Here is an 18,979-nt window from a genome sequence, read left to right as displayed (position 1 = left end):
TTCTTTTTTTCTAAGGAATTGAAACAACTCTCCTCTAACATCCTTGGCAATGGAGGGAAGGAAAGTGATAAACATAATACTCATTTTTAAAGAACCCTGGAAATTACCTTCTTTATTTTGGCCTCTAGTACTATCTTCACTTCATTTCAATTAAATTAAACATCTAGCCACAGTTTAACTTCTCATTTTTAGGAATGAAGCAAAAAATGCTATTAAAACTGAGCATGATTCACCAATGCGAGACTGCAGGAAAAAGAAAAAGCAAACAGCATAATGCGATGTGTAAACTCAAATGTCACTTTCAAAGGCAAATGAAACTGATAATCTCTCAGCTGCAAAAATTGAGTCTAGTTTCTGTTGAAGAAAAATGTTGACCACTAACGATCAGAAGTCTAACTGACCTTTAAAAGTAATTTGAATAGATTATGGTTATTCAGTCCAAATACAAGAACACTGAGGGGAAATGACATCCCTCAAGAGTACAGAAAACATCTACAAAGAGCATAGGAGTGGTGTGTTCTCTTTCTCCCAGGTAGGGAAGAGCTATGGGTGGCATAGCACAGACATTAGAAAACATCGTTTGAATAGTAGCACTACAGAAGCTTGTCTTGAACAGTCATGTTCTTTTCATAGCTTGACATGATCAAGCACATGCTGACAGGCCCTGTGTCAGAAATAGTGTAGCTATAGTTGATTGTGCCTTGAGGAAGGGTTTAAAAGATCATTCCTTGACAGATGTTCTAGCTCTATGTACTTTTATGAATAATGAATTGTCGCCAGTGTTTATATTCCCTTCTTAAGTACTAGGTATATGCTTCCTTCCCTCATTCACTAACTGCTAATAGATTTGTAGAAACAGCTCCATTTACCTGTTGTAATCCCTGCCATTTGTAATTCATTTGGAACCTCACTCAGTAAGATTTAATTTTTAAAAATAAACTTATTCCTTTATACTTGCCCTTAGTTATGATAAGTATCGGCTCCAGAGGGACCAAGGCAGATTTCTTGCTGTAAGTAGTACCATCAAAGCAGGGAAAATAACCACACTACTGTCCTCACTTGCCTTTGACTTGTCTCCAGACAGCTTCTGTCCCACCTCCTATGTTAAAGTCTTCTTTGACAAAAGCTGACTGTCTTTTTTCTGGGTAAATATTTTATTCTCTACCAGGATTCAGCAGTGGGGGGAAAGGCTTTCTCAGAATGGGACAGCAGTCTCAAGGGATTTCCCTGAAAATCACTCTTCAAATAGGACAAATATTTACAGAGGGAGACTATCATAAGCCTACTAGCTAATAGCTTTCTGGGTTTGATTATTTTTTTGGATGCCAAAGATGATGTCAGTTTAATCAGTGACTTGCAGATAGTTCATGTTAATGCTGCAATAAATACAGCTTCGGCTCTAGGCCTGTCCAGGGTCTTCCTCTGTTCCCCACAAATGTGTTCATCCCCCACTGGAAAACAGGTTCCCCACAGGCAAGGTGGTGTTCCCTTGGGGAGGTACACGAGACAGTGATTATTGGAAGATCTGTGCTATTCAGTCTGTGGTTTCCTCTTTGTTGCTCATCTTTTCTTAACATGTAGTCAACAATGACCTCAGAGACTACGTGGGGTAGGCTGTATTCTCTCCTCTTTGTGCACATCCACCACTACATTAAAAAATTGGGAGACTAGGGTAGAATAAAAAAATCTGAGAGCATGTGGCTGGAGCTTGTGTTACATTTCTGTTTGTGGGCTAAAGTGGTTATACAGAAGTTTATTTGTGGTTAAAGAAAAGAGAACTTTCTTTTTTCCTCCCACTTTTAACTCTGTTTCACCATATTACTCAGATTTGTCTTATTTTATGCTTTATTAGGAGGCTGAAAATGGATGTTTCTGTTGAAGGGCAAATCTCTTAATTTTCATTTTGATACTGTGATCTAATCAGACTTACCAAAAGTATTTCACCAAATGAAACAGGCATAAGCATGAACTCTCTCATTTATGTGCTGATTCTGTGTAACCTTGATAACACTAGCTTCATAGTGGGTGCTTAAAAAACTCAGTCCTTGCTGTAGCCGCACGCATTGTGATGATGGTATTGCTAGTAGCCAACAGAGTTAGGTTAAATCCAGCCCAGGAACCCTGTTGCCTTCTGCAGCCACCTCAAGAACTGCAGCATGATTACCTCTTAAACCAGTGCCATAGCTGTATCCTCAGCTGTGTCTTAGGGGCAAAGTCAACTTCAAAGAATTACTTCTACGGCTTGGCTTCTCATCCTCTGTGGTAAACAACAAAAATAAAACAAAACACACAGGGACTGTGCTTGACTATGACTGAAAGTGTAGTACATGGGTTAATAGGCTGCAGCTACACTGAGGTCACTATAGTCTGGATGGCTATACACAAGTTAGCTATAAGTTAACAGACAAAATACTGCTTACATAGCAGCACTGCAAGCAGCACTGAATACAGTCATTTTGCAGCCCACAAGAACAATGATCTTACGTGTTGTATATGTGTGCATTGGACATGGCATATGTAAGTGTCTTCCAGAAGATGTTATGGCAGTTCAAGTCTCCCATGAGGACAAAGGCCTGCAATCTTGAAGCTTCTTCCAGCTGTTTACGGAAGGTTTCATCCAACACTACTTCTTGATGGGGTAGTCTGTAAGGGACACCCATTGTGTTGTCCTTCCCTCTGGTTCTGACTTCTGAGCTCTCAACCAGCCACTCTGTAGCAAAGCTGCATGCATTTGAGCTGTTCCCCTTTACGCAGAGTGCATATCCATCCAGAAATGCCAAATATAATAACATACTGCTCAGATGGTTAGTCAAATACAACTGAAAATTAATGTATTAACCTCTGAAAACAAGAAATAAGTCACAAGGGGATGGGAATGGCTTGTATATACTTCCTTACGCTACTACTTTCTGTTGATTTCCACTGGATAAGAAGTTAGACTTATTCTGACACTTTCTAAAATACAACAGCTATTATTAGGATTGGAACAGGGCACTTGCCACACGTTTCATTCTTACTGGTGACAAGTGTATTATATGTTCACATGGCTTTAGCCTGCGTATGGAATACGTTCTTTTCTAAATTGAAAAGGTATGGCAAATTCACATACAAGTAAAGACAAAGAGGAAAATAATATCATGAAGAACCTTTTCAATTAACCATATATGTATCTTATGTTGAAAACAACTTTTTTAAGCAATTGATGGATGCCTTCCTAATACCTCTTTAGTACAGGTAATCTGAACTATTTTTTAGTCTCTGTTATTTTAGAACCCATTTCATTTCCACTTCTAACAAACTTTAGGATTCAAATGGCATGCTTTCTTTTGCAATTTCTGTGCAACAAGCTTTGGAAGATCTGCAATTCAGAATTTCATAATCTGGCCTCATTGGGCTAGCTTTGTTCTTGTTCCTAACAAATGATAGCTTGAGAATGGTATGCTTTCTTTTGTAATGTCTTTCCGAGAAACTTTTTAAAACCTAACTCTCCTTCCAAATAGCTGATTTATCCATTGTGTGGTGTTAGCAAGTGGGGCGAAACATAGTTGTTTGAGTAGTTTAGTGGCTGGGGTGTAAGATACCTTGTGATTTCTATACATAGGGTGTCACCAACATTTTCTTTTCCCTTCTGTGCAACTACAAAGTAAAAATGTCATAAGAACCTTATCTGGAGTTATCTGTAAAAATGTAATTAAGTCCTCTTCACTGAAGTAGAGTAATTCCCCATTAGATTTGATCCTTGCAAGTAAGAAAGTGTAAGTTTCCTTCAGAAATTGTTAACCCAACATGCAGGATGCAGAATTTAAACATTAGATCTAGGAAGTTCAGACTTCTCATGTCAATTACTTTGAAAAACCTAATGAAGCAACATTGTATCATGGACTTCACAACCTCACAAATGAGCTGTCTTGTCCAGATCCAAGAGTTGTGATAATCATAATCTTATTTCTGGTAAAAGCAGCCATGTCGGAAATTGACAGAAAGCAATGTCTAAATTTCTTAAATTCCTTATTTATTTCCAATATTTGGCATGATATAGTTGGATGTCTGTCCCAACGCAGGAATAGGGGAATGTCTGAATGTTTAACATGTGTGCTTTCTCTCCCATGTAGCTGCTTTCAGGCCAGTGGTTGCTCAGGCACACACTTTTTTCTTCAAATTTAAAAGCTAAAGGAAGGCTGAGAAATTATACATTCAGTTAACTGCATTTATTTCTAAAATCTAAGTGGGGAAAAGTATCTTGGAAAATATTTTTTCATCCTATCCAGTTTATCTGAAACATTTCTGTGGTCAGTTGCACATCAAAATAGTGCATATTTGTTTTTTTCATTTGCTATGTTAATTAGTGTTTCACTGTATAAACATAACCTGCATACACCTAAATTGGTTTTGTCAACTTTTATCAAACTTAACAAACCATTTACCAAAACCACAACAAACACTCTCTCGTCAGAAAGGTATATTGTGTAATGGAGTCCTTTCTAGAGACCAATGGAAGTTTTTAACCATTGGAAACAGACTGAGATCTCTGGTACCAGGGATTAATTCTACCCTTTAATTTCCTCCTTTGCTTGTGAATTTCTCACTCAATTTATTTTAAAATATTTGAAAAGGTTCAAAAAGCCAAGCTTAGAAAGTTCAGCTTAGTGTGATCAGACAGCCAACTTGGGTAGCACTGTTATGTGCCCATCCCTGACAGAATAATTCAACTGCCTGGTATTAAGTATTACCTAAAGGCAGCCCATGAAATCAGGCTCCCTGTTTTGAAGCTCAGATTCTCTTAGATTTTTAACACTGACTTAGAGGTGTGCTCAGAAGCACAATGCTGGGGAAGCTGGGCTTAGAGCCTGCCACCAGTCCAAAACTGGAAAAAGGAATCAAAATTCTCCGCTGTTCTTGGGGTGGCCTGATTTCCTAGGCTTGCTCAAAATGCAGTTGAACAGAGCTTGCTAATCAGGCCAGCATTCATGCTGGAAGAGTACAGAGCAGGAAGAAGCAGCAGATGATGTTTAAACATCTTGTTCAGGTGGGGAGACCTGAGTGATTTACCCTACTCAGCCCAAAAGAGGTTGGACACTTTGGTCCCCCTCAACTAGGACATTGTCTTAGCCCTAAGACTTAGGTAGGACTTGTTCCTTAAAGGTTTCTGTCCCATTCTTGACAGCCTAGGTGGGTAGCTCAAACACTTTTGATCTGTCTGCCAGAGTGAAGCAGCAGGTTTTTAGGTCTGTGTTGTAATCAGGGCTAAGATGACAACTATGAAAATCAGTCAAAAAGACATAAACTAGTATGTCACGAACTCAAAAGAAGTCACCATTTTCAGGGTGTGCAGAGTTTCAAAATCACAGAATCACAGAATGGTTGAAGCTGGCAGGGACCTCTGGATCCTGTCTGGTCCAACCTCTCTACTCCAGCATGGCCACCTAAAGCCCGTTGCCCAGGACTGTGCCTAGATGCCTTTTGAATATCTTCAAGTATCTGCCGCCTCCCTGGGGCCCGTGTTAAAGATGTGATGAGAAAACTTCCTACCCTGGTACAGCCCTCAGATTATTATCCAGTATTGATTTTTCATGTAGGCAGCGATGAAGTTGCAATAAGAAGTCCAAAGGCAATCAAGAGAGACTTCGGGGCCTTTGGATGACTGGTTAAGGGATCAGGAGCACAAGTAGTATTCTTCTCTATCCTTCTAGTTGCAGAGAATGATGAAGGAAGAAACAGGAAGAACCAGCAGATCAATACCTGGCTCCGTGACTGGTGCCACCAGCAGAATTTTAGGTTTTTTGATCATGGGTCGGACTACACGACACCAGGCCTGCTGGCGACAGATGGGGTACCCGTGTCTTAAAGGGGGAAAAGGATTTGTGCAGTTCCTGGAGGGCAGGAAGGCCCTATAGAGGGACCTGGACAGGCTGGATCATTGGGCCGGGGTCAACTGTATGAGATTCAACAAAGCTAAGTGCCAGGTCCTGCACTTGGGTCACAACAACCCCATGTAATGCTACAGGCTTGGGGAGGAGCGGCTGGAGAGCTGCCTGGCAGAAAAGGACCTGGGGGTGTTGGCTGACAACCACCTGAACACAAGCCAGCAGTGTGCTCAGGTGGCCAAGAGGATCAATGGCGTCCTGGCTTGCATCAGGAATAGTGTGGCCAGCAGAACTAGGGAAGTGATCATCCCCCTGTACTTGGCACTGCTGAGGCCACACCTCGAGTACTTTGTTCAGTTTTGGGCCCCTCACTACAAGAAGGACATTGAGGTGCTGGAGCATGTCCAGAGAAAGGCAACAAAGCTGGTGAAGGGTCTAGAGAACAAGTCTTACAAGGAGTGGCTGAGGGAGCTGGGGTTGTTTAGTTTGGAGAAGAGGAGGCTGAGGGGAGACCTTATTGCTCTCTACAACTACCTGAAAGGAGGTTGTAGTGAGGAGGGAATCAGTCTCTTCTCCCTAGTAATAAGTGATAGGACGAGAGCAAATGGCCTCAAGCTGTGCCAGGGGAAGTTTAGGTTGGAAATTAGGAAAAACTTCTTCACCAAAAGGGTAGTCAGGCATTGGAACAGGCTGCCCAGAGAAGTGGTTGAGTCCCCATGCCTGGAGGTATTTAAAAGACGGGTAGACATGGTGCTTGAGGACATGGTTTAGTGGTGGACTTGGCAGCACTAGGTTAACGGTTGGACTTGATGATCTTAAGGATCTTTTCCAACCTAAATGATTCTATGATTCAATGGTTAGCAGGGCTCACTGCAAGAGTTTAAACTAGATTTGAAGGGGGAAAGGGATAAAACCAGGCTCACTAGAGATAAACCTGGGGGTGGCACACCAATGTTAGAGGGACGGTGTGCTAGTGAGGTCCTTCGATCTGCTCCACCATGTGCTGAGTATGCTGGAGCACATTTGAAATGTGCGCAGCACCCTAGCCATGTCAGTGGAGGCAGGGGATGGAGATCCACACGACAGCAAAGACGTGTTGTTCATGCGTTAGAAACCACAGGAACACCTGAGAACAGTCACATAGGAATTAGGGCTTCTTCCCCAAAAAAGGTGGCAGGATCAATAGCCCAGCTGAAGTGCATCTACACCATTACATGCAGCGTCGCCAGCAAACAGGAGGAGCTGGAAGCCATTGTGCAGCTCGGAAACTATGATGTAATTGCAATCATGGAAACATGGTGGGATGACTCACAAAACTGGAATGCTGCAATGGATGGCTATAAACTCTTCAGAAGAGATAGACAAAGGAGAGGCGGTAGGGTATCCCTGAATATTAGGGAGCGTTTTTACTGTCTAGAGCTTGATGATGGTGATGAAAGGGTTGAGTGTTTATGGGTAAGAATCAGGGGAAAGGCCAACAAGGCAGATATCATGGTGGGAGTCTGTTATAGACCACCCAACCAAGGTGAAGAAACAGATTAAATACTCTGTAAGGAGCTGAGAAGTCTCACGAATGCCAGCCCTTGTTCTCCCAGTGGATTTCAGTTTATCAGATGTCTGCTGGAAATACAATACAGCAGAGAGGAAACTGTGTAGAAGGTTCCTGGAGTGTGTGGAAGATAACTTCCTGGCACAGCTGGTGAGTGAGTCAACTAGGGAAGGTGCTCCACTGGACCTTTTTTTTGTAAACAGAGAAGGACTAGTGGGTGATGTGATGGCTGGAGGTTGTCTTGGGCACAGTGATCATGAAATGATAGAGTGTTCAGTTCTTGGAGAAGTAAGGAGAGGGGGTCAGCAGAACTGCCACGTTGGACTTCTGGAGGGCAGACTTTGGCCTGTTTAGGGGCCTGATTGACAGAGTCCCTTGGGAGGCAGTCCTGAAGGGCAAAGAAGTCCAGGAAGGCCAGACATTCTTCAAGAAGGCAATCTTAAAGGCGCAGGAGCAGGCCATCCCTATGTGCCAAAAGACAAGCCAGAGGGGAAGAAGACCAGTCTGGCTGAACAGAGAGCTTGGGTTGGAACTCAGGAAAAAAAGAGAGTTTACGAACTTTGGAAGAAGGAGCAGGCAACTCAGGAGGACTACAAAGATGTCGTGAGGTTATGCAGGGAGAAAATTAGAAGGGCCAAAGCCCCACTAGAACTTAATCTGGCTACTGCAGTAAAAGACAATACAAAATGTTTCTATAAATACATTAAAAACAAAAAGAGGGCTAAGGAGAATCTCCATCCTTTATTGGATGTTGGGGGAAACATAGTGCCAAAGGATGAGGAAAACGCTGAGGTACTTAATGCCTTCTTTGCCTCAGTCTTTAATAAGACTTGTTAATTAAGACCAATTCTCCGAGTACCCAGCCTGCTGAGCTGGAAGACAGGGACAGGGAGCAGAATGAAGCCCCCATAATCCAAGGGAAAATACTTAGAGACCTACTACACCACTTAGACAAACACAAGTCTATGGGGCTGGATGGGATGCACCCAAGGGTACTGAGGGAGCTGGCGGAAGTGCTCACCAAGCCACTTTCCATCATTTATCATCAGTCCTGGCTAATCAGGGATGTCCCAGTTGATTAGAGGTTCGCAAATGTGATGCCCATCTACAAGAAGGGCCAGAAGGAGGATCTGGGGAACTACAGGCCCGTCCATCTGACCTCGATGCCAGGAAAGGTTATGGAGTGGATCGTCTTGAGCGCTATCACACAGCATGTACGGGATAATCAGGTGATCAGCCAGAATGGGTTTATGAAAGGCAGGTCCTGCTTGACTAACCTGATCTCCTTCTATGACAAGATGACCCACTGAGTGGATGAAGGAAAGGCTGTGGATGTTGTCTACCTGGACTTTAGTAAAGCCTTTGACACCATTTCCCACAGCATTCTCCTAGAGAAACTGAATGCTCATGGGTTGGACAGGAGTAATCTCTGCTCAGTAAAAAACTGGCTGGATGGCCAGCCCCAAAGAGTTGTGGTGAATGGAGTTAAATCCAGTTGGTAGCCAGTCACAAGCGGTGTTCCCTCAGGCCCAGTACTGGGGCCAGTTCTGTTTAATATCTTTATCAATGATCTGGTTGAGGGGATCAAGTGCACCCTCAATCAGGGTGCACGACACCAAGTTGGGTGGGAGTGTTGATCTGCTGGAGGGTAGAAAGGCCCTACAGAGGGATCTGGACAGGCTGGACCATTGGGCTAAGGCCAACTGTATGAGGTTCAACAAGGCTAAGTGCTGGGTCCTGCACTTCGGTCACAACAACCCCATGCAATGCTACAGGCTTGGGGAAGAGTGACTGGAAAGCTGTCCAGCGGAAAAGGACCTGGGGGTGTTGGTTGACAGCTGGCTTAATATGAGCTGGTAGTGTGCCCAGGTGGCCAAGAAAGCCAATAGCATCCTGGCTTTTATCAGGAATAGTGTGGCCAGCAGAACTAGGGAAGTGATCATCCCCCTGTACTTGGCACTGCTGAAGCTGCACCTTGAATCCTGTGTTCAGTTTTGGGCCCCTCACTACAAGAAGGACATTGAGGTGCTGGAGTGTGTCCAGAGAAGGGCAACAAAGTTGGTGAAGGGTCTAGAGAACAAGTCATATGAGGAGCAGCTGAGGGAGCTGGGGTTGTTTAGTCTAGAGAAGAGGAGGCTTAGGGGAGACCTTATCACTTTCTACAACTACCTGAAAGGAGGTTGTAGTGAGGTGGGTGTTGATCTCTTCTCCCAAGTAGTAAGTGACAGGACAAGAGAAAATGGCTTCAAGTTGCACCAGGGGAGGTTTAGGTTGGATATTAGGAAAAGCTTCTTCACCGAAAGGGTAGTCAGGCACTGGAAGAGGCTGCCCAGGGAAGTGGTTGAGTCCCCATCCCTGGAGGTATTTAAAAGATGGGTAGATGTGGAGCTTAGGGACATGGTTTAGTGGTGGACTTGGCAGTGATAGGTTTAATGGTTGGACATGAAGATCTTAAAGGTCTTTTCCAACCTAAATGATTCTACGATTCTAAGCATGGAGACTCCACAACCTCTCTGGGCAACCTGTGCCAGTGCTCAGTCACCTTCACAGCAAAAAAGTGTTTCCTGATGTTCAGAGGGAACCTCCTGTGTTTCAGTCTGTGCCCATTGCCTCTGGTCCTTTCACTCCACACCAATGGAAAAAGCCTGGCTTCATCCTCTTTGTACCCTTTCTTCAGGTATTTATATACACTGATGAGAGCCCCTTGAGCCTTCTCTTCTCCAGGCTGAAGAGTCCCAGCTCACTCAGCCTTTTCTCCTAGGAGAGATGCTCCAGTCCCTTCATCAGCTGTGTGACCCTTCACTGAACTCTCTCCAGTATGCTCATGTCTGTCTTGAACTGGGGAACCCAGCACTGAGCACAGTACTCCAGGTGTGGCCTCACCAGTGCTGAGAAGAGGGGAAGGATCACTTCCCTCAACCTGCTGGCAACACTCATTCTAAGGCAGCCCAGGACACCGTTGTCCACCTTTGCCACAAGAGCACATTTGTGGTAGAGCTTGTTTGACATGCCTCACTAACATGCTAATGTCTTTATTCAGTTTGTGTCTTAGAGGCAGACCAGGCAGATATTTTGTACTTCCTCAAGAACTTCAAGAAAGCCCACAAGAAGGGGTTACTAAAACACTGGGCATGTCTAGACAATAAATCTACATGGTGATGGACTGGTAAAACTTTAACAAGACTAACTCTGACATTTGCGTTAAGAATATGAGAAATGTCTTGGGACCCATGAGCTATCTGACCTCTCCAAGCGTTAATTGGAGAAAGAAGATAAATCTAATTACATATCATAGCTGAGGGTATGAGGAAACTTGTGGTTCTAATTTTCCAGATATCAGCAAATATTTCAAAGAAAATTGTCACTTGCAAAGTATGATGCTGAGATGATGAGAAAGATCAGCGACAAAATCCTTTTGGAGGGCTATGCAACTTGTCATGGAACATAAAACTTTTCCTCCTATCAGCCAGGAAGAGAAAGAAGCACTTTCAATGCATGTGATGGAAGATGACAGCTCTGAACCCTGAGAATCCAGATTTGCGTTCAACACATGGGCTAGAAAGGGGGATTTTGTTCTTGCCATGGCTTTGTTGAAGCTTTAGAAACATTAAATGTGGTTTGGGAGCCAGAGAACCATGCAGATATAGGAAGAGTAGTTTAGATAAATGCAATTCTGGCCAGAAAAGGCCACAAGAAAAGATGAACAAACTTGAGAAGAAGCCAAAACAAAGCACTCTAAACCAGGAACAGCAAACCCAATCATCAAAGTTTGAGAGTAAAACAGTTGGCCCACTTTATTTGCATTAGACTTTACTAGTTAAACAGATGCTGATTACTGAAAGAGTAGTTAGATTTGTAAAATTCACGAGAATGTGTAAAATTCACAAGACTATCAAGTACACACAATTAGGTCAGATATGCCAAAAAGGTTTGGTAAAAATTTGAAATGGCTGGAAAATCAGGTCTTTGAAACTCACCTCCCAATAGCTCTTATGCAGAGATGCCCCACAAGTGGGTATTTCTACCTGTTCATTATGGGAAAGTTGTGTGCAAAACTTGGCCCTCTGGAATTTGTACAAAATGCCAGAGTTTATGCTATCTGAGCTAATAACTGTCTGGACTTGAATACAGTTAATAGATAATATATTAAATACCAGGAAAGTTGTTTTATAAATGAAGTCTATAGTGTTTTTCTCTGCAACCAGAAGTGAATGAAATAGTTTAGAAGCAGCTGAGTCACACTGAGAAAATTGCTCTAATGCTGAAGACAAAGTATGACAACATCAGCACTCAGCAAGGGAAAATGGTGAAGTATTTAAAACCCACTTTACAACTTCTGTTTTGGGGAGCTTTAGCTATCGATATTCTTGTGTACCTAAGCCAGACTGTCATTAATTTTCTGAGTGTTTCTGACAATTGGAAAATATTAAGGACACAAAAAGATCATAAAATATTCTATAAGGGAGGATTATAAGGGAGACAAGGACTAACAACAGGTTTCAATATCTATGGGAATGGTTCCAAAATAAAATCTGTTGTGCAAGTGCCGAGGAGAGAATTTATGTCTATTATTAAAAGAAGATTGAAGTTGTGCATGACTTGCCAGCTTTTCAGGCACTCCTGAAACAGGGTTTTTATAGGGGCCCATTCATAATGTCTGCTCCTGATGCAAAACCTTTGCACAAGGTCTCAATAGCTGCTTTAATGGCTCAAACTATTTTAGATTTTACCATTTCAAAAACTGAAAATAGTCTTGGCAATTACTCTTAGCTTAATACTTGCATTTCTAAAGGAAATTGAGCAGGATGAGATGATTTTCAAAGTTTAAAGTTGGTAGAAATAGCCTACCAGGACATGAAATCTAAATCTACACATAGTTATGTTTCCAAAAAATTTCAGATCTGCAAACTGCTAGGAATATCAACTTTATAGTTTAACAGAAAAAACATGGAGAGAGTTGGGATAAGTTATGATATTACAATGACCGTATAGTAATTTCTGCCACAGAGTTGGTTCTTAGTGCAAAACCAGAGGAGACGTGCTTGAGCATCTTTCTCTGAGGTTCAGAAGAAAAAAAGAAAGTTCTGAGACAGCTGGAAAACTAGTGGGTTCAGGGTCCTGCTCTGACACCTATCATGAGATAAGAGCAGAGGTACAAGCACTTCTTTCCTTCTTTCCACGCCTTGTTCTACAGCCTCCAGGAAAATTAGATTGCGTATACGTTCCTTGGAACTAAATAGAACTACGCAAAAGGAGTAATTAATTGGTACCACCTATGTTTCTTCTCCTAAGAGAAATAAATCTTACCATTCAGGAAGTTGTTATTATATAAATGAGAAATATTGCATTTCAATATGCAAAATACCTTGGCAATTAACATCTAAATATTTTCATATAAATAGGAGTTACATGCTCTAGCACAAAGATAATAACTTGTAAACTGAGAAATTAGAAAATACTCATAGATAATGATGGCTCATCCTTCAAAAAATTTAACTTTTTAAAAAATGTGTTTATCTGAAAAGCTTACGACATCTAAATTCCCTAGTGCCTCCTAGTTTTTTGTTCTTGAAGTTATATGTATCACTGTATTTTACTGGAAACAATGTACTTAGATTCATACTCTGCAGTCTATTTTTCCCAGTAAAATATGTTTCTTTCTGGACAACATTTGTTAACATTGCTAGTATCTCTTGCTTTGAAGTTAAGTTATTAAATTTATGTGCTATACTTCTATTTATTAATGTTTCCTTTGCGCTATTTCACCCTATACATCATGATGCTAAACTTTGCATTAATCTTTCCAAGCCTCACAAGTCACAAATATTTCTGCCTGTTTTTCAGTAGCTCTCTATTTTAAGACCGTGTGTACATATAGAATATAACAGGATCAGGGTGAATTTCAGTTTCGGTCATCTCTTTTTTTCTTTTTTTTCTTTTTATTTGCCCTTTTTTTTTTTTAATAGGAAAAGAGTATTTTGAACTGCAAAAGGAAAAGACCTGTTGTCAATCAATCTCTGACTGAGCTATTCTTGTGTGAATGCTTGTGTGGCACACAATGAAGGCTGGCACACAGGATGTGAAGTATCTGTTTGATGTGGAGTCTCAGACAGCAGGGTCCCTTCCAGTTCCACAAACCATGGCTTTGCTGCATCTCCATCTTCTTCCCACAACTGGAAAATCAGAGTGAGGCTCACTTAAAACAATGCTGGAGTTGAAAGCAGCAGCCTTGATTTATTTTACGCTGTGTAATACACAGTGAATCAAGATCCACAAGACCAGGAAAAAGGTTGGCTCAGTCTTTCAACTCATGAGCCACCAAAACAGCTGGTTTTACACAAACATCAAGGCCAGAGGGCTTTACGTTCTTTTCAAAACAGCCCTTAAAAGTGTAACTAAGATATTGGTCGACAACTTACAAATAGTCATAACGTTAAAATGCCCAAGTAAGTTGGCTCCAGCTGCTCATCATTTTCATCAAGAGACATTAAAGAGATACACTTGCATGAGTAAGCAGGAAGGCTCCCAGCAGGAGCCTTTTTGAACCTTTTCATCTAGGCTGTAAGAACAATGTCCCCCAGTTTAGTTTAACCTGCCAGACCCCACTCTCATGTGCAGCAGGGACTGGCTCCCAGTTTCCTTTTAGTCCCCACTGCCTTTGAGCTGCCACAGAGCAGCTGCAGTCAAACAATTATCCCGCTTTTAATTCCCTGTGGGTCAGGGCCCTACCATCTAAGGGAAATTCCCAATAAGGCATCCCGCATCTCCTATGCCATGGGGAAGGAAACAGAAAAAATCCCTGTGATGTCCGTTTCCTCTGCCTACTGCCTCCCTGTTTTCAGCTTCATTTTGAGCGAAACAGCCCCCTCGCTGTGACAGCAGAGGATGCAGGTTTACTCAGCTGTATGTCACACGGGTGTTTCTGTTACGTGGCCACCCATCAGGCTGCATGCAGTCAGTCGGCACTGTGCTGCTGCGTGGCTCCCATCGTGTGTCCCGTGGGTCCCCAGGGATGAAGTTTCTGTCTCTCTGCAGGGAAGAACCTTCTCCCTAGGACCGCTTAAGCACAGATCTAAATTCAAAGTCTCATTTTCCTGTCCATCCCACTTACTTTGACCCCTGCTTTGAATGCTGGGCACCTCTGTCCTGCAGCTGTCAAGACTATGCACAGACCTGAGCTCTTCTTTGCCTGAGCTCAGGGTTCACCCCCTCTGCCAAATTAAACTTGTCTTGGGTTCAAGCTCTGTTTCAATGCCTCTGCCATATGCTATGTTTCCTAATCACACAAAACTCATGTGGGAGATGTTTTCCTCCAGTCAAACCATGACTGCAACCGACCCACACAAGCAGCAGGTCTCAACTGGTGCTTCCCACTTGGGAATGGGTGCGAAAGCCACGTCATCCCCTACCCTCTGCCCTTCACCCAGCCTGGCTTGTGCTAACAGATGGCATGAGCAGAAAAGTAGGAGGAAAGTTAAAGACAGAGAGAAGGGAGACATTTAGGTTATCTGAAAACAGACTTTTGGAAAGAGCAAGCAGGGGTGACAGCAAGGCTGAGAGAGTGTGTGGCTGCCTGCGGCTGGGCTGGGGCACAGGGAGTAGCTCAGCGCTGGCAGGCCGGGACTGCACAGAGATGTGGTTCACACCCAGGGATCAGCAGGGACATGAAACTTTGAACAGGATGTAACAGGTGAATAAGATGAAATGGATATCCACATTTTACCTGGACTCCAGCTTTGCCAGCCTCAGACAAGCTACAGGTTACCTTATCCAATGTAATACTCCAGTGGCTTTTGGGATAGATCTATCTTGGAGCATGCTACCAGGCCAGCTAGCGAAGGTAGTACCAGCAGGAGGCGGCATTTCTGGCAGGAGGCAAAAGCTCCATTTCCAGGGTCCAGTCCACCCAAGAGCAATGCCAAAGAAGCCATCACCTCTGGAGGAGAGGCAGCAGCTCCTTGCATCACTGCTCTGTGCTCCAGGGTGGGTGGAAAATGCCGCTGCCCTCCCCAGGTGCAGGACAGGCAGCCTGCCTTTCTCTGCTGTTGGGCTGGCAAGGGAAGGAGGGAGCCACGAATGCAGGAACAAATAAACAAACTGTTGTGCTTTCTAGTGCAGGTATTCCTCCAACTCTCTCAGGCTGACAAGTAGGGCAGTCTAAAACAGTAAGGTGCTGCCATGTGCTGTATCTTCCCTGTGCTGTCTGGAGACCATGGGTCGTCTGCAGCACCAGATGCAAATCCAAGGCCATGAGATGCAAGGAATCCTTGACATTATTTGGGATGCTATTAAGGAAGGCTTCTGGGTACAGGGCTTCCTATAGGGAGTGAGTATCCCTGGATATGCAACAGCTGAGCAGCAGCATTGAGGACTGCAGTTCTGAGTGAAGGTACTTTAAAATAGAAGTAAAGTGACAGTTAGACATCCTCTTGGTTCTAGTTAGCAGGAATTTCCACTTGCTTTCCCTGAGGCTGTACTACATCTATCCATTACTCTACTTGGCAGTCTTTCCTGGCAAAATATAATTCAGCATTATTTACATAGAGCAGATTTCTGGCATATTGCTCTTTTTGAGAGGAGGGGGAGAGAAAATTCAGCTAAATGCCAGGTTCTTTTAATAAAAAGTGAAGCGTATTATAGTTGGGTATGAAACTGATCAGGTGATTATGAAGGAGCTTAATTCTGATCATTTCTGCAGCCCTAGAAATACAACTTAATCCTGTTTTGATCTGAACCTTCCAGTACTGGCTAGACCTGCTCCAAATTTTTGCCCAATCCACACAAAAGCACAAGACTGTCAACATTGTACTTCAGTTAGGAATGGCAAGATAAGAAACTGTTTTGTAGCAAACTGTTTGTAATATTAAGGTTATATTGCTCCCCACAGCGAATGTGATATCTCAGTACTATTACTGCTTAATTTAGAGCTTATCTTCTCATTCAGTCACGTGTGAGTTAAATCATTTACTTACTTTATTAATACCTGTGAGAAAGAAATCTTACAAATTTACCTTTTTCTTTACAGTACCCTTCAATTACACCGACAATGTCAAATTCATAGCAGTGTTTGATTACATTCCTGTTAAACAGTGTGCAACTGAAATGTTCAGAAACATATTATAAAATCGTCATTGCATGACATAAAAGTAAGCAGCAAAGTGCATGGAAGAGCAAATGTAGGAGAAGGAACAGGCTATTGTTGTTTTTTTAAAGATTATCAGTTGTGTTTCAGAAAAATGTAATGTTATTTAGCAGTCAATGTTTCCAGTTGGATATATGTCATTCTTCATCTTCTCCAGAATCTGTGGATCTGGTGACTGATCAATGACAAGGATGTGCTTTCAGTTTCACTGCTTTCAACAGCAACGGGACTGACTTTCTCGAGAATTCAGAGTTTTTCATGCACCTTGCTGAATAAGGGCCTCAGGGTTTCTCCCTTGACAAATCACATCAATAATCCAACTGGGTTTCTACTGAAATAATTCTTGGATGAGACAAACCCCAAATTTTTGGTGAAATATTTCAAATATAGGGAACTGATGTTTCCTGATCTTTGCTAGCTGGAAAACCGTTGACCGACCCAGCTAAATGTGGTGGCTTCAAAGCTAGGGTTTGAATAAAAAATGATTGAGAAGTAGAAGGTCAGTTGAGTTTCTTACCCTGCTTTGGTGATTTAAAAAGTGTCTCTTGTATGGTCAGGCATATCCAGCTGTAATGACAGCCAGTGGATATCCAATTCTGGTGCAAGGCAACTTCATTATACTCCAGCAGCAGGCTGAGGGTGACTTTGTTATCAGTTTGAAGTGATTTGTTCAGATTTTGCATTCACACTGGACTTGACTGAAGTGCTTCCCGACGCTTCTTTTCAATTTCTCCTTAAACACTACCTTTCAAAGTGTAGGGACACTAAGTTACAGTGTAAGTGTCTTAAATTTGAGAGAGAAGAATAGCAGAGTTAAACTGGAGTACTACTGAAAAGAAAGGGGTAAAAAAGATGGTAGCACTCTTGTAATGGCCATTCATTAACTCAGGAAATGCAAGCTACACTTCAAAGAAGGTTAACCATGTTAATAAGGTATGAACATGCAAGACTAAAGTATCTGAACAGCCTCATCTCAGATGAGCTGAAAATCCCCAAAATCATGACATGGTTACAATTCTGGTATTTTAGCATTTGTGAACCAGAGTAGATGCAACTGACGTCTTAAGACATTTGTTTATAACTTCTCATGCGATCTCAAAAGATGAGGAGTAGGAGAAAACAAGGAAGGAGTTTGACAGCAGGTAGACTCTTCTCTACCTAGGAAAGGTAAAATCTTAAAAATAAGCATTTAAGGGTAGACTTGGAAAATTATCTGGACTGGATAAGAATAAAAGGGTAAAAGACTCAGAGACTGCCATTGGAGATGTAGAGGCGGAAGATGGTTGGACAGATGAAATGGAGATGGCAAGAGAACAGGGGATGGCAGTGGATAGGACAGTGGGGACAAATGTGTTTAACCCACAGACCACAATCTCTTAAGATCCTTAATATTAATCGCAAGTGTGCTGAGTCTTTGCAGTCTTCTTCTGGCAATGAATCAGTGTGACTCCTCCTGGGAATGTATATTTCCTTCCTTCTGGCAACTGACCTGCGCAAATCTCCAATGCTATGATTAGCCAGCCTGGATGGAAAGGACCTCAGCTGAGAGTCTGAATCCTGACGAAGCAAGGTGGCCATCAGTCTGGCTCCTGGTGCTGAAGCTTCTTTTCCTGATCGGTGTTCGCTTTCCTAAAAAGCCAGGAAGTTAATTTTAGAAACAAATAGTCTGAGAAAAATGTTAAGATCTGTATGAAGTTCTTAAAAGAAAGGATGTGCCAGCTGTTGATGTTGTGAGACTTAGATGCCTTGGCGTTCAAACCTGGGGTTTTCTGTGTGCCATGTAGAAGCCACCAGCATTGTGAGGTTTGGGAGAAAGGTATTCTGTGTTCATCTCAGCACCCACATGCCTGAGTCCTGCGGACGTGCTGATGGTCTAGTCAGCAGCTACCCAAATAAATACCATCATCATGGCCTATTAGATCAAAAGGGTTAGATTTTTTTTCCAATAATGCGACACACTCCTGTGTTCTGCTGACATGTCTTCTGATCTCTGGGGAAAGCTGAGGAGTACCAAAGGGAACAACTGCCACACTCTCTCAGAGCTGTTTTGTTCGTTGCCAGCCACCAGTCAACCTCAGGTGCTCCTGACGGGGATACACACACCTCTGCCAAGTGGCATGTGGAGGTCATCATCAGCATTCAGCTGCTGCTTGTGTTCAAGAAGATAAGCTCTTCAACATGCGTAGGGACAACCAGCCAGGTTTGTGTGTCTGGGACCAGGAAGAGCAGGGTCCAGGCATCAGATGGGAATGTGGAAAAAAATGTGGCCAACACTTTGAATTTCCATTATGTTGGAAATTATTACACTTCAAAACCATTTTTACATCATTTTCTGAAATAAAACTGTTTTAACAAAAACATATGAAAAAACATGAAGCCACTGAGCTTTTATCCCCATACTCTGTGCATGAAAGCTATCTCTAA

Source organism: Nipponia nippon, unplaced genomic scaffold, assembly GCF_047370975.1.
Source record: "Nipponia nippon isolate SJK-2023a ecotype South Korea unplaced genomic scaffold, ASM4737097v1 scaffold_8, whole genome shotgun sequence".
In the NCBI taxonomy this organism is placed as follows: domain Eukaryota; kingdom Metazoa; phylum Chordata; class Aves; order Pelecaniformes; family Threskiornithidae; genus Nipponia; species Nipponia nippon.
Note: the sequence above shows the minus strand (reverse complement) of the source record.